Source organism: Manacus candei, unplaced genomic scaffold (genome assembly GCF_025592945.1).
Source record: "Manacus candei isolate 608988 ecotype Guabito, Panama unplaced genomic scaffold, ASM2559294v1 h1tg000046l, whole genome shotgun sequence".
NCBI lineage: Eukaryota > Metazoa > Chordata > Aves > Passeriformes > Pipridae > Manacus > Manacus candei.
The window spans coordinates 10,184,082-10,209,278 of NW_026138094.1; the positions used below are offsets into that span (position 1 = coordinate 10,184,082).

General features: G+C 46.3%; 1 protein-coding gene across 1 annotated transcript in view; it reads right to left on the bottom strand.

Annotated features, from left to right (window-relative positions):
* The window catches only part of LOC127475180 (A-kinase anchor protein 13-like), a 120,385-nt gene extending 118,254 nt beyond the window's left edge, over positions 1–2,131 (bottom strand). Inside the window, exon 1 of the mRNA XM_051796684.1 lies at positions 1,929–2,131. The gene's annotated coding sequence lies outside the window, so the exon portion shown is untranslated. The remainder of the gene's footprint in view (positions 1–1,928) is intronic.
* Between the last annotated feature and the right edge of the window lie 23,066 nt (positions 2,132–25,197).

The following is a 25,197-nucleotide window of genomic DNA, read 5'->3' on the forward strand; positions in this document are numbered from 1 at the left end:
CAAGAGATGAAGGCTGGAACGCCGTCAAGAAACGCGGCTCATCCACACTACCTGCGGGAGACTCATCATTCAGGCTACCTACAAAACCTGTCTGCCTGGCAGAACTCAACATCCGTGCCCTTCTAGCAACAGCCCCAGGCCAGCCTGTCTGCCCAGCACCGGGCAGTGCTGGAAGGACAGACAGGCGACGTACAGGCTCAACCCATGAACGCGGAAGACAGGTACGCACTTGAACTCATGCCAAGGGAAAACACATGCCCAGGTGATCCTCACCTTGCCTAATGCACTCTTACCCTGCTATCAGGCTTGGGGGAAGAAAAAAAAAAAAAAAGCAAACAAACCCAACTTAAAGTGCCCAAACAAGAAACTGTCACCATAGAAGTGTCCCAAAGCATAGCAAGCGCCTTCTGAGTGGATGCTCCTCTAGTGCAGACAGCAGCTTCTATCCACAGGCACAGATGTTATGAGGTTAATGTCAATCTGCTCCCACTACTAAGGTATCTATGTATAAAAATACACCTCCTCTAACACTGTAATAAATGAATCACTAGTACCTTAACTTTCAGGAACTATGTGGAACTTGGTTCGCCCTTTTCCACAATAGCTCGGCAAGGGCGTGCAAAACATGAAAAACACACCCGGCAAGGGACTGAGGAGAGTCATCACAAACTGAAATAAGGTAGCTTGGCCCTTTAAAACTGATTAGATTACATTAGCCAAAACTCCCAGTACACAAGACATCCATGGATCTCAGACCAACTGTCTAAACTCAGCTCTGAAGCTACATGCTTTACATATTTCTACTGCATCGCATATCTCCATGAGTACCTAAAGTTTTACGGCCGACGAAGATTACAGAGAGCTACAGCAGTGCAGGATTTCTAATCCCTTTATCAAGTCCCCGTCTGGTCATCCACAACAGAATCGGTACAGCAGACTCTTCAATGAAAAAAAACTTGTATAAATGACTTTTTTTCCACTTTTGAGCTCCAGCTAACATGAAGCCCTGTAAAGGACACTGGAGCAGAACCAATTCCAGAGGTCAGCAAAATCGAACTCTCCAAATCCCAACTCCTCTATATGACTTGCAGGGACAACACAGTCATAGAAGGTAGATTAATAAACCCCAACAGTTCACAGGTTAAGAAGAACTACCCTTTCCCAGTTCTCATCCAGAAACTCATGCATTTGCTCCAGAAGAAATGTCCGCACTCGAGAAGAAAAAAAAACATTTTCAGGCAATAGAGTGAACGCATGGAACAGGCCCTACGGCAATGACCCTCTGACCGACTTCAAAGGCCACTCAGCCCCAAAGGTGACACGCACCAACACCGGCGTGTTGCGGGGGGGGCTCTTGATACGAATCCCCGACGACTTTCTGTGAAATAAACTGAGATACAAAGTTGCGTCTGCGAGGCTGGAGGGGGTTCCAGATCGGGGTATCAGTAATTCCAATGGGGAGGGGGGCCAGGCGGGTGCGTGTGCCGGAGCACACACCCGGGGCACACACCGGGGCTCGTCCCGACCCGTCCCCGCGGCAGCGGGGCCGCCACCCCCGCCCGGCTGCGGGGGGACCGCGCCCGGCCCCGGCCCCGCAGACAATAGCGGCGGGGAGCAGCCGAGCGAGAAAACACACCAAATAGATGGAAAACTAATGCGAGACGCAAAATGAAAGGGAATAAAGCCACGCGGAGACAAGGGGCCGCCCGGAGCGGCTCCACGCGAAGTTGCGGCGGAGAAAACCCCCCGAGGAAGAGGAGGAGGAGGAAGGGCGGGGGAAGCGTGCGAGGGCGCGGGAAGGGGGGGGGGGCTCCCGCACACCCCCGTCCCCGGGGAGCGCCCACCCCCTCCGCCCCCCCACCCCCAATCCGGGGGCCTCCCCAAACTTTCCCCCACCCCTTCGCCCAACTCCAGCGGGGCAAACTCACCGCGGGGCCCGGCGGGCGGCTTCGCCCCTGGCAGCGGGGCCGGGTGGGAAGGGAGAGGGACGGGGACGGGGAGGGGGCGGAGGAGGCGGCCGGGCCGGTGCTCTCCGCCCGGGGAGGCGGGCAGGAAGGAGGGGAGGAGGGCCGGGGGCTGCCGCCCTCGCAACCTGAGCCGGCGCCGCGCCCGCCCCGCGCCCGCCCCGCGCCCGCCCCGTTCCAGCCCCGCGCCCGCCCCGCATGCGCCGCCCGAGCGGGGCCGTGCGGGGCCGGGGGAGCTGCGGGCGGAGCGGGCACGGCCGGCTCCTGCTCGGGGATGAGCTCCAGCTGCGCCTGCCCTGCCTCCCCAGGAGGGCTGGGGAACCCCCGGGGCCTCCCCCCTCGGGGCTTCGCCCTCCGGTGCGCCCCTTTCCCGGTTACTCGGCCGTTGTGGGCGATGGAGCTGTTGGGTGTAACGTTGTGCTGCGGGCGGGAAAGGACGTGGGCAGCATAGGCTGCGGGTTTGTTTTTATCTGAGGGGGATCTGAGGGTTGCTCCGTGCCTGGAAAAGGGCAAGGCCAGGTTAGATGGGGCTCTGAGCAGCCCGGTCTAGTGGAAGGTGTCCCTGCCCATGGCAGGAGTGTTGGAACTGGATGATCTCTAGAGTCCCTTCCAACTCAAACCAGTCTGTGATTCTATCATCCTGCTTTCCCACATGCTGAGTTCCAGGGGGATGGGTTCCTGGCATCCGTTTCTTCAGCAGTTAAACCCCGTCCTAGTGTCCAGAGCCCAGGCTGTCCAACTGTGAACGAGATCTGCTGCATGTCTGTACCTGTCACAAACCCAGCAGCTCCTCTTGAGCCTCACCAACCCAGCCCACCGACTCATCCTGTTCCTCCCCCTCTTTCCCAGCTCCACTATGGTTGTGTGCAGCACGTAGGTTTGATGGAGAAACATCTCCTACACCGTTCCCACGCCTTGCCCCAGAAAAACAGTGGAAATGGCAACCCACCATTAGCAAATGAGCTCATGTGGTCTGTGGTCCGCCTGTGGCTGGGCTGGAGGAGGCCCCGCGGAATGAAATTGAATGATCTGTTGTGGCGGTCAATTTCCTTCAGTTTCAGTTTTTGTTGGAAGCTCTTTGGAAATGTGTGCATGTGGTGGCCCGACATTCCCACTTGGCTTCACCTACTGCACACACGTGTATCCCACCAGCCCTGGCAGTGGCCACATGATCATATCCACAAAGGCAGTGCCAGCGCTGAGTTTAACGTGCGTGTCCTGCCCCACCACAGCTGATCAGCCTCACCTCATGACAACCACCCCAAAAGTACTTCACACAATACTTTCCAAAGAGACCTTGCTGCTGGCCAGAGCACTGGGCAAAGGCTGCAGGTAATTCCTATACACCATATTCTCTCTAGGTAGAACAGAAATAATAACACAGTTTACAGTGCAGAAGATTACCTGCTGAAAACCCTGTGTGTGAACTTGGCATTAGCTTCCTAAATATGCACTGTTGATTCAGTTTAAAGCAACTGAAATAATAAAAATGGTTTCAACACTTGTGCACTGTGGTCATTTTGGAGACTGGGATGTGCCAGCACTTTACAACCAGATGTAAAGCAGTAGTTTTTCTTGCATGGCTCCAACAGGATAAGGCATATGAGAGCAGGGACCCTGCTTTTCATTTGCCTTCCTGTCACCTCTACAAAAGGGGTTTATGAGGCAGATCACTTGGAAGTTCCCAGAACCAAGAAGAGGGGTCAGGCACAGCAATGGCTCAGCTAAGAGCACCATCTAGTGAAAAGCCACTTCTTGATGAAACTCAATCCCTTACAAAGCGCCAACCAAACAATGACTAACTCAGCCCAGCCCAGCCCAACCTACCTCATCCCATCTGAAGCAATCGTGAGCAAGGTAGTGTGGTAACAGATAACAGCTGTCTAAAATTTTCCATAACACACACACAGCAAGATCTTTAGCTCTACCTTCTTGGTTGTCCATCAATGGAACATTTCCTTGCTTGTCAACTCCAGCCTGGCAAGTCAACCTCTGTCTTCTGCTGCCATGCCTGGAGCTGACACAGCCCCAGTCTTGCTGTAGGTGCCCCCCTCAATCACATTGTGGGGGTCAGAAGCCCCAAAGACAGGGCTCAACCTCCCAGATGAGTCTGTATCAGCTGTGTACATGCCCTCGGATATGGTCTCATATGTGCTGCTCTTGCAAATAGTTTGGAAATGCTTTTGGGGAGTCTTTTCAGCAGAAGGGTGTGAAGGTCATGTGCCAGCATGGCTTCCCAGGAGCATTTACCATAGTGATAATATTCTAAACCAAGAGGGAAGGAAATTAGCATGGAAAATACTGAGAAAAGACAATGTAGAAGCTTAGCACCAAAGCAGGAGGATCAGCTGATGGGCCCCATTTATCAGAAGTGTTATGATCCTTTCAGACAAAGAAGGTAAATCAAAATACAGGCAGAGAAGGTTTAATTTTTTTGTGTCAGAAATATTCCCTGCCAGAGTGGGCTTCTCCAGCTGCCTACATATCCCCAGAGTGCCAGGAGCTGGTGGCGTCTTAGGAAGGGAATTAGCAAAGGGAGACAGGGTTGTAGGGTGGGTAGGCAGCTCCCCAGACTGCCACGGGTCAAACAAAGGCTCAGTTTAGATTTGAACCCAGGTCTCCCTTGCCTGTGGGAGGGCTCCTGGTGCCCCAAGACCAGAGGCCACCAAGTATCTGCCATGAAAAGGCTGTATCAGCCACTTGAGCTACTCTCAGTAGCACTTAACACATCTTTTTACCTCTCTTTTCCCCAAGATTAGTCTGCACTATACTTTAATCTTTAAATTATTATCCACCCCCAAATTCTCTATGTCAAAATATCCTGTCTGCACCCACATATCACCACAAACCAAAACAGGGAGACAGTAGAAGGAAAATTTGTACAGCACTCTGTGGATGCCAACTTCCTGAGAAATCATTTGCCTTCAGATCATCTCTGACACTAGTTCCCCAGGGTTCCACCCTCTGCCATACGTTTGAAAATAGTGTTTGAAAATAGTGTTTGAAAATAGTGTTTGAAAATCTGCTTTTCAAACACTATAAAAAATAATAAAAGATATCAGATGTTCTTTTATTGCCTCTTTCAGGTTTTAATTTGTCACAAACTTTGCTGCAGGGCTCCCTGATTCTTGTTAGGGAAACTGGATTTAAGTGCGAGTTACACTCGTGAATGAGACTGGAATTTGGTCCTGCACAACATAATCTGAACATTTGTGTGTAGTGGCATGAATTAGCAATATGAGTGCATTGTTCCCAGTTGCTGGAAATGAGCTGTCCTTGCAATTGAATAGAAAACATAGTGCAGTGCAATGATGGAAGCAGCAATTATTAAAGATTTGTTTTCATCATATTCAAGCAGCTACAAAACTGAGACACTGAGCATTAGTGTGCCTGACAACAGTGTGTGGTGTTTTCTTTCTCTCCTTGCTTGTTGGAAGCCAGTGCCTGGTAGCTGAGATAACAGCAGCTACACCTGAGGAGATTTTAATGTCATTTTCCTTCTTCAAACTCTACCAATGTCATCTCTAAAGTCCTGTGAGCAGTACAACCTCTACTGCAAAATTAGGTACTGTGGCTGAAAGCAGCCTTCAGGAGAAGTTAAACCATTCCTATGTACTATATATATATCACAGTTAAAATGTAAAAGTTGTTAGTGTGTCACAATCATCAGACGTTGGAGTTCGCCCTTGGAAAAGGAGATAGCCTGGAATGGTGAACTGCAGTAAAACCCACCCAAAGCACAAACATTTAACGACCTACAAAATTATATTAATGAATTCAAAGAAAGTTCCCTGGGTTCTTCTACCCCTCTGTGGAAAGTTTGTGGGGTTTTAGTGGGAGAAGAAGGGGTGCAGGCTTGCATCTAGCTGTCACCCACCGTGTACCCCAGCCACTCATCACAGCTCTTTAGGATGATTTCTCAATTCTGGGAGGCAGTGCTTATCAGCTGCTCATGCAGATGTCATTTTAGTTGCTCAATTGATGGGGCACATCTAGCACGTCCACCTCTGCAACTCACAGGGCCCCTCCATGTGCTGATAAGCTGTGCTAACACCAAGCTCTCAAAACTCCCCCTTACACATATCACTGGATAAATACTGATATAAATACCGGTTTTAATTCTGGACAAAAATTTCCTGTTACTAATGTTCAAAGGACCTTAAAACAGGTAAGGGAACTTCTCTGCTGAGAACCTCACGTGAATTTCTGACAGGCACAAATCATCGTATTTCACTTCGTATTTGCTATAAATATTCTCCAGACCAAAGAAATCGTCTAGTGAAGCCCATGTGGTACCTGCACCTGCTGCCCTGCTGGGTCTGTATCTGCAGATTCCAAGCAGTTCACACAGAAACAAGAAATAAAAGCAATGAAAGAATGAGACGAGCTCCACAATTGCCTTTGCCATCCCACGGGGATAAGGCGTGTGCAGGTGTCTTGCACATGGGGTGACATTTCATCCCCTCCTGCCTGGGCTAAGAAATAATATCCAGATTGGCTGGGACTTTGAGCAGCCTGGTCTAGTGGAAGGTGTCCCTGCCCATGGCAGGGGGTTTGAACTAGATTATCTTTAAGGTCACTGTGGTGGTTTGAGCCACTTCCAACATAAACCATTCTATTATTCCACAGCCTCTTACTGCCTCTGCCAGACCTTTGAAGATCTGACAGTGTTGGCTTGCCCCAGCAGGGGCTTGAACTGTACCTGTGGCCTCCCCCTCTATTCAGCCCTGTAGGACAGGTGCTAGGCAGAGCAGAAAGGGAGGGCTGAAAGGGGACTTGTAGGCTGCAAACACTATCATTAATCCTCCTGGGACAGTTTTCTCTTCCACTTCAGCTTTATACTTCATGCTTTGTCAAAGGACACTGTTTACAATCATCTGCTGCAGCCATCCTGTTCTTTTCAATAATCTTTTTAATTTAATACGATTCTATTTCTGTCTTCAGCAAGGGTTGTTGTCCAGGTACGTGCAAAGCAAAGGAGAGGCAAATCTCTGCCAAAAGGCTTTATTGAAGTATCAGAAAACATCCATCAAATCAATTTATGAAACTGAATTATGTGGGACCCCAGGAGTAAAAACTGACAAACACAGTTAAATTGATAGCAGACTAGGATAAAAGCTTTTATCAACACAGGCTATAAAATTAATCAAATGCAGTATACACCCTAAAATTAGAGTAGTTCCCTAATCCCCTGCACTCTACTCAATTTCAGATCTAAATAACCTACAAAGTAGATTAAAATTAATCAATACAGCAGATCCCACAGTAAAGCAACTAATCAAGAAAGCAACACGTGCATTTGAAACCAATTATTTATTGCCATCACCACGTGTGGCCAGGATGTCAACGCATGTGGCATCCCTGGCTTCTCTTGAATCCACGCCAGAGCTGATGGGTGTATTTGCTTTTTGTGTGAGGCAGTAAGAGAAACTGTCAACATCTAGGTCACTTGGCAATATTTGCTTTAGTCTTGCAAATATTACGAAGGGTGAAACAGGCTGAAACTGTATGTATGGTGTGGATGTGCAACATCCAGAAAATCTTTTTCTCTGTCTAGCACATGAGTGCTCCATCTTAGACTTCCACTACTCAGATTTTCTCAGTAGATGTATATGGACTGTATGAGACCTCCCAAGGTACAGAATGTGACAGAGGAGAGTCATCTGGGTGCCAGAAACCAATGGCCCATAGGTGATGGGAAATATTTCCAGCTTATCCAGAGGAGACAAGCATGTTGTCCCATTCATATCCTTGAATTAAATATCTGCCAAGATTTTCCTATTGATGTTCATGAACATGCAAAATGAAAATGAAGTACCAAAAGGGATGCCTTCCTCAGGAAGGCAATCAGGGAGCATGTGTGTTTCACAGAGATCCAGGTGCAGCCTGGAAGTTCTCATCATGAACTGTCAACTTCAGGCATATTCACAAAACCTGTGGGCTGAACATGAACTGCTTTAAAAACTGCTCTGACTTTCCATCAGCAGGCACCCTCCAGCTGTTTTGCCAATACCTGTGTCTTACAACATGTACCTGTAGCAGACTGTTGTAGCTGGCTTCGTATCTTGAGAACAAAATAGGCTCCTTTTATAGAGATTTCCAGTGATAGAAAGCCAGAAAGTTCCTCTCCTCGTGTCACAAAGCCCCATTTTCTCGCACACAAGTTCTGTACCCGTTGCCAGTCAGTCCTGCTCTGCAAGAGGACATTCACCCACCAGATGGTCCTCGTACTTCTGCACCAGAACTGCTGATGTGCACAAGGGTCAGCAAAAATGCACCGTGGCTTTTCCTTGGCTTAACACGCTTCCAAATCACAGAAAAGCACAAAAGGCCATTGAACATCTCTGTTCAGCAGCACGAACAGTTGGCCTGTTAACAAATGCAGATCTCTTGTGGCAGTAGGTTGAAATAACCTCAGTTCTCAAGAGGAGAAAAGGAAGCTGCCTTACCATGTGCTGTAAACAAATGCTATGTGGGTCATAGGATATCAAAGATATGTTGCCACAAATCCTGATGCCAGGAAGGACAACAGGGACTTGGACATTCACTGGGGGATGTGCATAAATGTGGTGATGAAGTATCACTCAGCATGGCAAACAAACATAATGCTGTGACACAAGGTGCTACTGGTCATCAACTTTTATTATCACACTATTTCCCTCTGCCCTTCTCTGGGGAGTTAATTCTGAATATGCACATGGCTTTGGTAGAGTGGTTGTCCTTAGTGTCGAAGGAGGTTCTCAAAGAGAAACCTGGCTCACAAATGCTCATCACTTTACATTCCCCAGACCAGCAGAGCCACAATAAAAGCATAATTTCTCTGTTCCACTCTGCATCTGGTTGCAAGGGCTCTAGCTGATGGGGCAGAATGGGCTTGGCTGGCTGTTTGCAGCAGCAGGCGTGTGGGATATGCTGTGAGATGGACACGTTGCAGGGTTGGCATTCTGGCCTGTCAGGGTCTCCTCTCACTCCTGTAATGCTAGACTGCTTCTCAATTATTTCTTAGCAGCTTGGGCTAAGAAACCCATGTCAAGAATGGGATACGGCATCTCTGGCATCCCAGGCTGAGCAAGTTGTGTTTTGCAACACACACTGATGTGCTTTTGTGTGGAAGGGATCTCTTTCACATTAAGTAGCTGTCATACGGTATTTTTGATCACCACCTGCAAGCAAATCCAAGCAAAGCTCATTCCAGGGTCAGCTGGGTATTTTTGCAGACTTATCTCCAGCCTTGCAGGCTGCAGAGCAGGCCACTGCACTGGTCATTTAAGCCTCTGATAGATCAGAGACAGAACTGATCCAGACTGGCAAGAAAGAGATTAGGATCAAACAGCCTCCTCCGTCTCTGCAGCTCTGCATTGACAGGTGTCCAGGATGTCATTACAGTTGGCAGATGACTTCAGCTAATGAGGTTTTTGTCTTTACAACTTTTTTATTTATTTTTTTGCCAACACAGAACAGTTAACCCATCCTTAGACATACCTGAGCTTGCTCTTAGTGAAGCTGATTCAGTATATTATGGCTTACCTGCCCTGGGTGGTGAGGTGGGCATAGGCCATGGCTGTGGCTGTCTTGGGTAACCCGACAGCCTGGAGAATTTGTTTGTGACTGATTAAGTGGCCATGACATCTGAGAACTTCAGCAAAATCTGTATTTCCCTTTTTATTAGCTTCTCTGTCCTCCCACTGCCTGCCTGGGTTAGCAGAAAGTAACTTGTGTGCTTACAGTAAGAGACTGGAAAGTCGAGAAGCACCTCATCAAGCAAGATCGTTTAACAAAACAGGAGATTAAATGCCTCACATAATTAAGGATTCAAATATAAAAAAACCCTTTGATGATACACAGATATAGGATTTGGTGGTGTTTCTCTTCATAAAATCCTTTGCTTTGATTTTGACTCTCTCTTTTGTACTATGTTTCCAAATGTTGGCATCCATTTTCTCATGTTTGTCACAAGCCAAGAGCATTGGTGCATGTATATATTCAACTCCAAACCACATCTGAGGGATTAGTGTTACATGGGCAGAGAATCAAGTTAACATGCCTGAAAACAGCCCCTATTTATTACACCAAGATGGGAATAAAGGTGCCCATAACAAACTTTGTCCTGCAAAGTATTAAGCACCTTGGGATGGTGTTAACATTGGTGTTTTTCCTTGAAAATAGTCAAATTACACTTTTTGCAAATTGGGAACAGTTTATTTGATTGGCTTATGAAGAACTGTTGAAAGCCTATATGTATGTAGACAAACAGGTCTCTCCCTCTATCATTAGTCTGATTTACCCACTAATCCAAATATCAATAAAACTATTTGTAATTACTTTACAGCTGTGTAATTATTAAAACCACAGACACTCCTGCCACACAAAGTGTCTCATTCTGAAAATGAAACCAGGAGGCTCATCTCTCTGTGCCAATGTATGGCCACATCAGGTTACTCCTGTAATCACATTCGGTTCCTCTTCTGAGCATCTTTAAAATAAAAAAAGGAACTGAGTTTCTTTCCCAGCTGTTGTAGTGGCCAGAAGAATAAAGCAGATATTGCAGCTTATGTTGAAACCACTGGGCAAAGAAAATAGCTTGGGGTCAGAAGTTTACAGCTGTGCATGAAGACATCTTGCTGTGCATATATAAGGCTATTTTGAAAAAATCTGTAGTTTTAAAACAGTTTTATAACTGAGAATTCATTGGCAGAATTTGCCTGCTCATTTACAGTGACTGTATACACAATCTGATAATTACTTCTGCAAATGTTTGTTTAGATATGTTTATTCTCACACAGAATTTAATTGTGCAAGATGCGACAGCTAGTGGTGGAAGAGCAATTGCTTTAAAATATTAGGACCTTAGCTGATATATATCTACATCTCTGCATGGTGGCAAATTTTCCCATCTCTCCTTGCCTTCAGGTGAATTGAGGCAATCCCCTCTTCTCAGCTATTCCCATTGTTCAGCATGGGAAAAACCCATAGTGTTCCCTGCTCCTCAGACCTGAGCATGCTGTTTTCAACACCCATCTCCTCCAGCACAGGCAGCAAGAACCTGGAAACTTAATGCCCTACAGGCCTCTGAGGGGTTTTCCTACAAGCAGCAAACCTCTAACTACCCACCCTGCTATAATTTATCATAAGTTTAGAAGAAAGAACAAGAGAAAAATCCAGAAACTTAACAGACTGTGGAGGCTTTAGATCTTTGTGCGGTGATGCTTTGCTGTCTATTGGAACAGAGCACTGGGATGATTATTATAGAAGTGAAAATGAAGATGTAGACTAATCACCCTCCCCTATTTATAAAGGGTGTAGGTAGTTTTTAGTGGGTCTTTGTGTATATGGTTTGTGTAATACAGCAGATGAAGCATGTGCTGAAAGACTGAGTGAAGAAGGGAGCTGGTTGTGTTTGGCAGGGAGATGCACGTGATGTGTTGCATTATTACGACTTTGTAGGATCACAAAAGTTAACGTCCATTATATCACATATCAGGCTTCCCCACACCCTCACACTACTTCTGCTACTTCAGTTAGTTCCCTAGAGTCTATTTTTGGTGTTTTATCCATTGAACTTGAAGTATCTCAAGCAATGAAGTATCCCTCCTTTTTTCCCCTTGAGATTTCTGTCGTCTAACACCTTGCAGAGCTGTGTCAGACTCTCCTGCCTGAAACGCTTTTCTTTGGCAGCCATGTAGCCACTTGCATGTGACCCACACTCGCTAGATGGAGGGCAGCACTTTATTTTCTTTGCAGCCATTATCGGGCTCTTGCTTAGCTCTGAGCCCCCCAGGGCTGGTCACAATAAAGCCATTACCTCTGTGCACATGCACACCACATGCCTTCCCTGGGCAATTTCCACTATAACTCAGCATCAGCTGCTTAACTCAGTGGTTGAAACAAGTACAATGAATTAAAAAATAGGGTAGGATGAAGTGTTATTAGTCCCCAGGGAATTTGCTGCCTCCTGAAGCACACTATTCCCTAAAGCTTTTAGAGCAGATCTTATTGCTGTTCCCTTCTTCTGCTCCTGCTGTCATGAAAATCCCAATGTCTTCTGCATTTTCCCATCGATTACTTCTTGACCCCTGAACTCCTGTCCAACCAGCCACTGTCTCTAGACAGAGTCTCTAAACCAAGCTTACACCCCACACTTGTGCTGTGCTTCTAGCAATGCTGGTCAAAAGTGTCCTCAGGAATAAAGAGTTAGGAGAAGATACACACTGTCTGAATCTGCAGTGGCAAAAGAACTATCACTTCTGGTGCTCTGATGCAACAGAAGCAACAGCCAGACCCATGCTGAGTTCAGTTTTAAGGGTTAGAAGTAACATTTTAAAATCGTCTAAAGTGGTTCAGACACAAGCACTGATGGTGTAGCTTCAGCTGATTAACACAGTTCTTCACCCAATACACCCATGCTGCTCAAACTGGAAAAGCAGTGACTGCAAAGATACAAATATTGCCAAGGAATAAAAGTGTTGATAGTCCCCTTTGGACCTAATTTTCTGTGAAAGGGGACTGAAAGTTTGGACTTGTTATTTGCAACACAGTATGCTGCGGGTGAGTTAGAGATCTTTTCCAGAAATGAGCTACTTGCACAAAACAATTGAGTAGATAATACTTGTGCTGCTGCACATGGCCTTTCTATTTAGGGGTGGAAGGGAAAGTGATAATTGAGGATGGTTAGCTTCTGTGCTTGGCACCACCTTGGCAGTGGGTTGAGAAGTCACACTTTCAGTTATTGAATTGGAAATGAGACTTTGCAAGGTCATAGATGGGAAATTAATAGTGACCCACCTTTATAGCAAATAATTAACACTTACATTCAGAAATGTTGGAATAGCTAATCAAAGAAGCCAGAATTACTGAACAGATTGGTAACTGAGGCAGAAAGTAGTAAAGCTTATCATTTAGTTTCTGGCCCTAAGTGTCCTACAAAGTTGGTTGCAAAACTGAGAGTACTCCAGACTAGCAGCTTCTTCTTAGGCAACACTGCTAATTCAGTGTCTGGATCCCAGAGGGCCCATGGGGAAGGCATCTCCCCCACACAATACACACCCTCTGATGACTACATTTCCACTTGGAGAGCAGAAAGAGGTATAACATCAACTGGAATAAGCTGAATATGCTCAGCCATATTTCATTATGACCAAGACAGACTGGGGCACAACATTTCCACCAGAGTACACTATGAGAGAGCACACTGTTCCCCCTGGTACTGGGAGTAACAAGATGATAAAACACAGGTACAAGGAGCAAGTTTGTCTTTATAAATCTAAAAGGCAGACATTGAAAAAATGCCAGATTTCTGAAAAATTAACACCCTCTTTCATTATTTAATGAAAAAGACCCTCTGTCTCTTAAAAAAAACCCTTTTTAAGCCATTCTAAAATTTATTGAAAGTTATTTAAAGAAATTAAGTTATTTTAGAAAGAACTGTTGACTTTACTGATCGTGCCCTACTTATATTTCCACATTGGTGCCTTTTTTAAGAGCAGTAACTGGCATTTATAGTCACCTCTCTGTTTATTTCACTAAAGTAGAGGCAGAGCTCAGCTTTCTTTTCACAGATCCAAGCCATTTCAAACATCAAAGGTACCTCACATATTGCTCCCCATCGCTGGGTACATATGAACAGACCTGAGCTGTGAAACTTCAGCAAGGCAGCAATACTTTTATGGATTTCATTGTTCAGCCCAATTTGTATCATTTTTATATCATCTTAGTAAACATAGAGAAGGTTAAGAGCTTTGACAAGGATCAGCCCAAAGCAACATAGTTCCAGCTGGGCAGGTGCCACGGACTGCAGAGAGGGCACAGACAGCACTCAGGCAGGAGAGCAGGCTGTGCCCTGGAGAAAGGTGGTCACATTTTTGAGGTTACCATGCCTGAGAGGCTCCAGATTTCATTTTGCTTGCTTTCTTATAGAAACTCCTTATATCACACCACCTTAAGGATATCTGGGTTGGAGTGCAGTAGCCCCTTGGGGACTTGCATTTACTAGAACTGCTTCTGACGGTTCCTCTGGTGACAATGGTGAGTTTGGGGGTGAGGAAGGGAGGGACACAGACACTTACATCACCCCTTTGCAGAGAGCAAAAGCAGTGGCTCTGACCCAGTGCTTTGCAACACGCCTGGGGATCCTGGAGCCAAGACATGACACCACAGAGAAGAGAGAAAAACACATGCTGGAGTGAGGAGCACGCCTGGGAGTGAAGCCCACACCAGAGAACTCAGCCTGGAGTTATTTTTAAGCATACAGCAGTGGCCTCTGCCGGCTCTGGTCAGGACATCAGCTGTGTTTCCTTTTCCTGCTTCTCTCCCTGCTCTAATGGGGATGCCTCTGCAGTGACCAGGCTTTGCAGGGAACCCATTTCCCAAGGGAAAAGCAAGACACAGAGACAAAGAAGTGAGTTTGCAAGATGCACAGCAGCACTCATTGGGATCCAAAAATGGGACTGACAAAGGGGTTTGGTGACGCTTGGTCCAAGTTCTGTGCAGTTACTTTAAGTGAACCTGTGATGTGCTGCCTTTTGAGGCTACACAGCCAGGACCATTCCTGATGTCTGAGCCCAACCTGAGCTCTCCTCTGAGCCCTTCCAGTCAGCCCAGGATTAGCACTGGGCCGCAAGGCAGGACTAGGGTGAAGCCCAGCTTCTTCCTTAATTCTCCCCCTGCCCATCCTTGGTAGGAGAGAGACTCAAGTGGAGTGGAGTACAAGGGCTGCCCTCCTTCCACCACTGATGGATGGGGTTTTCAGGAGCTGCCTTTTCCTCTGATGGACCTGCCTGTGTACCCCATGTCTCTGCCGGAGCTGCCTACAGGCAGGAGTAACAGGCCTGCCTGGTTTCACAGGGCAGTGGGATGTGCAGCCAGCTGCTTTCTCATGCACATCTTCAGTTTCAAGATCCATTTCTACCCAGAATTATTACTCCAAATCATGGGTTCTTTGGTTACTGTTTTAGATGGCTTTAAAATCTGCTGTCACTGACTTTCCTGGCCTCTTTCTGCAGTCCCCATGGGGAACATCTCCCACTGTGCTGTGTTTCCAGGAGAGGAACAGGCAAGTGCCACAGCTGGCATCACCCAGGCTGGGTGGGAACAGCACCCAGAGCTCACAGATCCCTCTTTAGTGCTTTGGCTGCTCCTCCCACTATCCACCATCACTGCTGTCACCCTTTCAGAAGCACAGCCAGGTACCTTCCAACAACAGCTACTCCTTTAAGACCAGGTTACTGTTGTATTTACGTATTTATGTATGATAAACCCTAAATGCAAGGGCTATGGGCAGACAAGCTGTCACGTGTCGAGGGCTCCCTGCATCTGCTCCCCAGCTGCTCTCTCCCCCAGGCCAGCCGAGAGGATATTGGGTAACGTGGCTAAAGGCTTGTGGGAGAGCTGTGGCAAAGCTTCCCCCATATTAAGCAGCCTGTAATTTGGCCCTGGCTGGGAGGAAGTGACAAGGACAATGCAGAGATCAGACATTCAAAATTTTTGCGCTCAGTGTGAATATTTTACATGCTTGTCAAGCTGTGCAGTAAATGATGAAGGGCTGTAGCCAGCTGTAATTTAACACAGTGGGATCAATCCAATATGAAGAGCAACAGACTGTATCTTTCCTCCATATGGACATCTAAACAAACGTTTTATTGATTTAAACATTTCTCATCATTTATGGGAACAATTTATCACCATGGCCTATTAAAGCATCCCATTTTGTACTTTAAAGCTATCGATGTGTTCAAGGATCATACAAGCTTTTTCAACTTAAAATGATTAAAAATTGCAGCAAAACAGGGGATGGCCCCACTCTGAGGGCATCTGCACAATTATTGCTCTTAATTACTTGCTTTGCACTCAAGTTGGTTTCAGCAGTTGATAGGACAAAAAATTGAAGCGGCTACAGATCCAAACAAGTTGCAACAGAATCAGGAGAGCCAGAACAGACAACAGGTATGAGTCTGGGGACTGTGAGTGCTGGAGACATCTGTCCATCCCTCTGTCTGCTTTGTAGGATTCCAACACAAGGCTTCTTGCAGCAAGCATTGCAAAATGGAAGATGCTGATCCCACTCCTCCTTCTAGAGCACTAATAAATCAATACCATCCACATGGTCTAACCTTGGGGCAGAGACAGGGTTATCTGCTGAGCTTAGTTCTCTTTCTAGGGAGTGTCAGTCTTCATATTTTGAATTTTAATGCTTGCTCTTGACATGAAATGGGCTTTGCCTTAGTGAACTCAGATGTTCTCCCTTTGCTGATCTTTCTGATATGATAAAGAAATGAAAACCCAAGTCTTTCTTCCTGCAGCATCTTCTCAGCTGAGACTATTTTTTTTTAGCTCTTTAAGGGGCTTCTTTAGCTACTAACAAGTTCTGCTTTCCAAAATATTCAAAACTCTTCCTCTGAAAAAAATTGGCTTAAAAATTACCAGATTTGAAGTAGATACACTTGTTTATTTTCTCTCTAGGTTTGAACCTGTCCCACTCACAAGCTTTTCTTCTTAACAGTGAGGGATAAAAACTGTTATTAAAATCAAAAGCTGAGTTGCCTGCTTAATCCCATGACTCCAGGAGTTGGGGCTTAAGAAAGGAAAGCGAACACTGTGGGGTTTGTGATAAGATTGCAGGAGTTGGCAACAGCACTGGTGCTAACAGTGGGTGTTGCTGGGAATACTGACTGCCATTCGGCTTCACATCTTGGCAGGGGATGGAAAATCCAGCAAAGCTCTTTTTTTTTTTTTTCTTTTTGGTTTTTATGCCTTTGTCTGTTGTTGCAGAAACAAAAGCGTAAATCACAAGTCCTTGGCACCAAGTGGGATTTTGTGCTGCACTGGGTCCTGGTGCTAAATTACATTCCCTCAGATCCTTTGGTCCCCTGTTCATCAGCCAGCAAGAAACACGAGGCTGCAAAGGGTGTCTAACATAGGAGTGTGTGTCTGTGCGTGACTGTGTGTTTGTCTTGGGTCCCACACCCAACATGGTCAGGCCAAAACATATCAGAGGAGTGTTTAAAAATGGTATTGTAATTTAGATCACTCTACCTCCATTACAATGACACCAGTGTGGGGGAATGACAGCCTGCTGATCCAACCAAGAGTTAAAACATGATGCTGTGTCGTGCTGAAAATTGGAGATAGGCAAGTGTGACCAGACCTGGGACCCTCAGTGCTTTGTAGCTGTGCTGAATCACGTCTGACAACAGCAGAGATCACAGAATCATAGAATCACAGAATGGTTTGGGACCCCAAAAGTCATCTTGTTCCAGCTCCCTGCCATAGGCAGAGACACCTTCCACCAGACGAGGTTGCTCAGAGCTACACCCAAGGTGGCATTGAACACTTCCAGGGATGTCCAAAGGGTGTCCATGGTGGTCACTACCAATCTTGAAATATGATATAATCTTAAAAAATCACACTGTTAAGGGTCTTAATGTTTCTCCTACTACAGCCTGCTTCCCCCAGGCAGGTTGAGGTCCCTTTGCCCATCCCTGGCAGGATCCATGTGACATTTTTGTGGGTGAGCACCCCCCTTCCCAGGGGCAGGCAGCCACATGCCTGCAGCTCAGCCCTGTCTCTGCAGTGACCAAGCTACTGCTCTGACCCAGCCCCACTTTAATCCTGTTATTCACCAAGCCCATTTTGCCACTGCCATGTTTGAGCTGTGCTTTGGTCCCCATTAACATCCACCCATCAGCCAGAGAAGATGAAGTCTAAAAAAATGTTCTGAGTGTTCTGCAAGAACTAACCCCAAACTGGAAGTCTCAGTGGTCCCTGTGCCTGAACCAGCTCTGTGCAAGGTTTTGAAACAGCCACATTTCTGAGGCAAATGCCCCTGAAGACCTGAAAGCTGAGGAAGGAGCTGGGTGCATCCTCCCACTGCATGTTCCCTGTGTAACCCTCTCAGTGCTGGCTGCAAGCAGAGCAGCAGCAGAGGCAGACAAGCAGCTGTGATGCCTGGAGAGAGCAGCCCCACCTGGCCAAGCCAAGCCAGACAACACTTTCATTAGCCACCCACTGACCACCATTGTTCACCATTTGCTGAAGGAACAGCAAAATAATAATATTGGGCTGTGTTAGGGATGAACCCCATCTCTGGTTGTCCCTGTTTGGACACCAGCAGTAGAAAGTTTTGACACTTTTGGAGTTTAGGTAGTGCAGGCAAAGCCTGATGGGAGCTCATTCCCAAGTGACATCATTTAGCAACAATTCCTAAGAAATAGGTCCCAACTAGCAGCGAGGAGTTGTGCCTCTAGGCAAACAGATGCTGGTTCAGGGCTGTTATCAGGTAAAATGAGTGGGTGAAAAGCCTTCTCTGAAGCTTGTCTGTTGCCATGAGAAGAAGCAAACAAAGCAGGGACAAGGCTGGACTCCAAAAAATGAAGCTGCTGACTGGCTGGCACTGCATGCCTACTAGAGATGGTGATGAGATGCTTCCTTCTGGTGAGGGCTGCAGCATCCAGATGTCTCAGCTCTTGTCAGGAAGCTGCTCCAGTGAGAGGAAGCACCTCCAGATCCAGGGACCCAGCAGTCCCAGGGAGGTAACTGGTGCTTAGATGCTTACAGAGAGAAGAAAAGGTGGAAAGAAGTTGAGTTTACATTTGCTTCATTTCTCTCTTCTCTCCTGCTATACACATGCAGCAGCAACGAGGACACTGGGCACTGCCTCTGGTGGGAAGTATCAGCCATCTCTTCTGTGTCCTCGGTTCTGCTCACAGCAAGATTTCCACCTCTCTGATAATTCATGCACTGAATTGCTGCTGGAGCGATCCTGCCAAAGACTGCAGGTCATCCTGGAGTCTCTGAGCAAGCAAGTGGGTCCTGCTCAGTGTTGTCATCTCACTCAGCTCCAGCTCTATCTGTATGTCTTGGGCTGAGAGGTTGTTAAAAGGCACCAGACTTATTTGTGACTCAGTGTATTGATCCAACCAAAGGTCACATTTTCACAAGGGCATTTTGGAGTCAGAACTCCATTTTGGTTTTTTTCTTAGCAAAAAAGAAAACAATGAAAACATATTCAACATTTGCACAGCATTGGCTTTTCCAGCTCTTTTGCAGCACCTTCAGGCAGCCAAGAAGGGGGAAGAAAAAGAGCCCAGGAAGATTTTTTGCATGTGGATATGACACACTGCAAAGTGTGATTGATTGCCAGCAAACTCCAAGGCAGTGATTTCAAGAAGTGCGAGGGGAGACCCTCTCCTTTGCCTCCCCTCTCCTCTTTGTGTGAGGAGGTGCTGTGGCTACAGAGACACGTGGGAGTTGATTGTTTGCAGCACTGGGAAATTGTGTGCATGGGAAGTAAAGCTTCTACACAGCAAGTACACATCTGGACAATGCACACATGGTAGAGGGAGATGATTAAGGGAGTGAGGGTAAAGAGGGCGAGCTTGGTGCATGAGCTGCTTCCCAGCCTAGAAAGTTAGAGAGATTGGGCGGAGATGCAGCTACAAGGAAGTGCTCAAAAGAAAGCCAGAAATTGAATCTGAAGTGCCCTGGCAATCCCATCACACTCAGTTGGTGCTCAGGTGTTGTCAGCTACTGTGTTTAGGTTTCTGCATGTTGCTTAACAGTTCCAGCTCTGTGTTTTCCACTAAACACAAATACTTGGTTGTTGTTCTACAGTGGTGCTGCACAGCTGTGTTTAGAGAAGCCATTTACAAGATGCTGCTTGACAGTGGACTGTCCTCAGAGATTGGGCCAGGAGCAGAAAGCCAATGGATGCCCTAAAAGCTCAGAGCAGGACTGGACCCTCTCTCTAATGCCATGTCAGATTATGTGATACGAAGAACATAGTCTGGAAATCACATGACAGCCAGCTTTCTCATGGGATATCCAGTCACTCCTGCTTCCAGCTGGACAAGACAAAAGCATCTTTATTAATGTCAAGCAAGCCTGTGTGCCCATCCCTACTGAGAAGATCAAACCATGTGTGCCTTGTCAGTGGTGTTTGTGGTCACATGCTGACCTGTCACACTGTCTGATGAGAGCCTCTGACACTGTGGTTTTACATGTAGCTAGAGAGGACATAAACATGAGTCATGCAACTCCCAAACTGTGTGTTTTCTTCATTAACTTCAATAAAGAGCCATCGCACACGTTGCAAAACCCAAAGCTTGTGGGTTTCGTTTTTTGTCTTACCCTGGGGGCTGGATGAAAGGGGGATACTATCTAATTCCTGCTAAGAAAATTCCTGTTGCAAGGCACACATGCACATGCAACTGGCATCCAGCTGGATCCCAAGGAGAGGAGAAACACAGTTTGGGGAGTGGTGAGTTAATCACAGGGCTTTGGAGAGCAGCAAGTGCAGAGCTGCATCTGAACAACTTCCTAAAGGATGTGCAGGTAACAGGGATGGCAGACATGAATGTGAATGTATCTCATGATGTTTGTTTGTATGTGACATTGTTATTATGTAGCACAAATATGATACCAAAATCAGGTTGAAAGTAGGAAAGCAAATCTCCCTTCTCTTCTTCAAGTAGCTCATGTGCTGGCCCACGATTGCAGATGAATACTTGTGTTCTCACCTGCACCAGTGAGTCTAATCCAAACAGAAACACTGGCAAAACACTGGCACAGGTCGCCTGGAGACATGGTGGATATCCCATCCCTGGAAACATTCAAACCTGGGAGGGAGAGGGCACTGAGCAATCTGTTCTAGTGGAAGATTTCCCTGCTCATGGCAGAGGGGTGGGCTAGATGGCCTTTAAATGTCCCTTTCAACCCTAACTATTCTATGACTCTATAGTTCAGAATATGAGCACATCTGGGGCAGGGACTGACCTCCTCAGCATAACCCCACCTGCACCTCCCCAGAACTCACTTTCTAGTGGGTACCTTCACCTTTGTGAAAGCAAGTACAGCTCCTCCAGGGGACTGTGACATCTGGGCACTAGGACAGAACTACTGAAATAACCATAAAATAAAAAAATAACTGCTAGTGGCTATCTGCTACCTTAATAATGTGATGCTCCCAACACACCAGCCCACTGCTATCTCAGTTCTTTATGCTGAGTGATCTGTAAATTTTGTGACTTCATTTATTTTTTCATTCTTTTTACCTTTTTGCTGATGGACAGAAGTTATTAGGCGGCTGATGAATTCCTCGAGGCCTGTGTGGAGTCCCATCTGCCTTGGCCACGGCAGCATCTCCTCCATCCATCCATCCATCCATCCATCCATCCATCCATCCATCCATCCATCCATCCATCCATCCATCCATCCATCCATCCATCCCTTCATCCCAGCTCCCTGCTGCCATCTGCTGCAGGCGGGTCTCCACTGCAGCGTGGCTGCTCTCAGGCGCTGGCTCCTCACTCACTCTCTGCTTGTATCCTCAGTGATGCTTCTCTCTGATTTCCTCCACCTCCTCTTCACTCAGGGAAATTTTCTCCTTTCTCTCCGTTTCTGCACATAGTTTCTGCCCAGGTGCAAACACAACAAGCTCGTGTCGAGCCTCACTAGTGGTTGATAATATCGCAAACTTACAAACCAGTGGTGCAAATACCTGAAACGTTTCTAGGATCACCAGCAATTTTTTTTTTTCCACACAGTTTCTAGTTGCATTCTGTGAAAATATTTTTCCATCCCTTTCCCCCTCCAGCTGTATTGTTGGGAAGCAGCCTGGCTGTGGTGTCCCCTGCCCACAAGGCTCCTGTCCTGTGCACATTAAACTCACAAAAGTGCCTTCTGATACTGCTTAGAGCAGCCTTGTGCTTGGGATGTGAGGCAAAGACGTGAGTGAACAGCTTAAGTGATTTTGTTTGGAAATACCAAAACTCCTTTTTTCTCTACCTTTTATTGAAGAAGGGAGAGGCCCCTCTGCTTCCCTCAAGGAAATTCCCCAGAAAGCACAGCTTCAAGAATAAAGGCTCTTCCAGACGAGTAAGAAAAAAACTGAAACCTGAACCTTTGCATCTGAAATTACAGCTTTGTATTTAATTTCTCTGTAATGTAGTATAGCACATTGTCTCAGACCCTTAGATGCCTAAAAATCACTCAGATGAAATGAGTACTGTACAGCAGGCTGAGGCCATTTGCTATAGTTACAGAATAATCATGGAAATATGGAAAGGTGCTGCAAGTGTAGCATTTGTGGGCAATTTAAATTGAAAAACAGCCATAGCTCTGGTATCTGGAAAATTACTGACAATGCTGATATCTGCACTGTACAGGGGAGCAGGATGGAACCATCCATAACTGTCAGCTGTACCATGAAGGGTACAGAGGAAGAACAGATTGAAGATTAATTTTTATTTGATGTCATATAGAGCATAAATATATTTATCTGTATATATAAAAGAGAAGAAATGCTAATGATATAGGATTCACATTCTTATTTTACTCAGTTGTCTAACTCATAAGAAATTTGGATAAAAGATGGGAGATAGACTGTGCTATGGATGTGCAAGGTTGGCCTTTCTCTGAGATGTCTATGTCCTGCTGTTACATGAATAATCATGAATTTGCAGGGGATGTATGCTGGCTTTGGTCTGTTAGATTTTCTCCTTCATATCTCATAAAATTATTACCTCTGTGTGTGTAGAAGGCAAGAATAAGCAAGCAACATTAATGAAATCATGTGGCAAAAAGCCAGAGTTCCATTGCAGTAATTTCTTTCATGTATTGTACACTATACAGAAATGGAGTTTCTTGAAAATTGGGCTACCACACATAAAAAAAAAATCTTTTCTACTTTCCATTTTCCACTCCCACAAATAATGCTTATTCAATTCCCAGCAGCTTCTGCTCTCCTGACTCAGCCCTCTCTGAATAACAGCCAGGAATGTACATAACAAAGGACGTTAAATATTTATGCTGAGGGGTTTGTTGCTGATTGTGCTATTAACATGTAGGGAACCATTCATCCTTTCCACATAAATAAACTCTGCCTAACTCATTAGAGCTCTGCAAAGTCAGAGTTAACCTGACAATATATTCCTTCATTTCGAAGGATGAAAATAGGGGAAGAAAGAGATGTGTGAACTGCTCTTTAATGGATCACTGCACTTGCACTTGGGATTTTCAACCTAGACTAACAGAACAATTAGAGAAAGAGGAAAGAAAGGGGGGGAAAAAAAGAAAAAAGGTAGTATTTAAGGAGATCCTGGATGATGCAACTGTTAGGGGATGCACTGCCTTCAGCAGAGCCTTTCATGAGACAGCGACATCACCACTCTTGAGTGAGTCCAATGCTGCCAGCACAGGTCCTGCAGTGCTCATTAGCCTGGCCCTCACACCAAGACCTGCCAAGGTCCCCCAGTTTTTCCACTCAGATCCGTCTTATAGAATGGTTTCTGCTGGATTATAGAAATTTAACCACCCTCATCTCTTTACATTCAACAACTTACAGGTCAAGATACTGCTGAAGGACATGGGCTGACATCACATCTCCTGGCCTGTCACAGCACATGCAGTGGCTCTCTTTAAAACTGAAACTTTTATGCTACAAATACTTTTCAGCAAAGTGCTATTAGGTTAGTCTTCTATTTTTCTAGTGTGGTACAGCCTCTCCAACTCACCTTTCCGGCTCAGGTAAGTTGATATTGCCATGGTGACTGTGCACTTTTGCCCTGAAATGTCACCGTCAGTGCTGTCATGTGGGTTTTACATAGTTCAGGAGCCCCTTTGGCTTGGAGGGCACAAGTGCAGATCATGTTTTGCAGCCTGTATGCTCATGAATCACCTTTCTGAGAAGGTAACAGGGCTGACATTCAGGAGTACAGGTAGTGCTGGGATTACCTTGTCCTCCACAAGGTGCAGCCGTTTGGGTTGCCACAATAATCAGGAGCTTGTGTGAAGAAGAAAGTGACAAGCTAATTTAAGGAAAAAAAGTATTATTATGCTTTGTGAAAAAAGAGCCTTAGTCAGATGAGCTCAGAATTTTGGAGGAAAATATAAGATGCATTGAGATGTTTGCCCCCCTTTCTCCTTGCTTCAATAATTCATATCTCCTGGTACTGGTAATGGCAAGGCTCATGCTGCAGGTGTTACAGCACCCAGCAAAGGTCTTCTGCTCCTGAGCAGCACTGAACAGCATGGTCCATCCAGTAGGTATATGTGTTTATGTATATATCCACATATCCCATCCAAACTGTGGGCAAGGAATGCTTTCACAGACCCAAACCCTGACTTCAGCATCATTTTACACTGCAGTGTATTCCATATAAAGCCATTTTTTTCTCATATTCAGGCTGTCCATTTCCCCAGACCAGAGAGCAGCCCTGTCCCTTTCCGGTGGGAGGGAATGCAGCATTGCTTGCCTCTCCCCCTTTGCTGGGTGGTCTCTCCTCCTGATTTGTTTGTGGGTCTTGGCAGTGCTACCCCTTTACAGTGCAGCATGTAGGACAGTTATTTTATTGATATCCAGACTGATTCCATATGCATTATACTCTGTCTACCAACAAGCAGGCAGCAATACCAATGATTAGACTTAATGCCTGTATAACTCTTTGCATTGTATTCATTATCTGCACTACTAATCCTGCTTATCAGGTGTAATAGCAGGTGCCATAAAATGTTGCCTATGATTCTCCCTTCTATTAAGGCCTGATTCTGGTTTTTGTAAGCTAAGTTTCATTGGTAGAACTGGTGGAGGGAGGGGAGGTAAGGGCTGTCTCTGGCTGTACGGCTGTCACCAGTGGAGAGCAGCAGCCACCAACCTGCTATCACTGCACATCTTGGAGAGGTGGCAATGCCCAGCTCCTGCTGCCACCACCTTGCAGTCCCCAGCCTCAAAGCCCGTCAGCTCAGGGATTTTCCATGACATCCCTTGGACTTGTTTAACCCCTGCTCGACATCTAATCTGGTTTCTCCTGGCTCCTGTTTGGACAAGGATGCCTCCAAGGCCAGGTCTGCTGAGGCTACTCATGCAGACTATGCAAGAGGGCTCAGGGCAGGACAGAGGGACACTCTCTGTGCATGTGAGTGTGTGCCCCCCTGCACATGTGTGAGTGCCTGTGTGTGGAGGGGACATGAAAACCAGCCAAAAACCTCTGCTCTGCCCTCCGTTCAGCACCCTGTGATACTGAGTGCTGTGATACATGGCTCTGGCAGAGCCATGAAATATGCATTGTTTGTGTGGTTTTAGAGTCATACATTTCTCTGATTATCTTCCTTTCACTTGACAGCCTGTGAACCACCGGAGAAGCTGCTCCATCACCACTTAACTTCTTTTGTTTCAGTTTCCCTTGTACACCCTCCCCACAGCATGCGAGGACTCCTGAAGGAGGGAACCCTGGTGCGCCCAGAT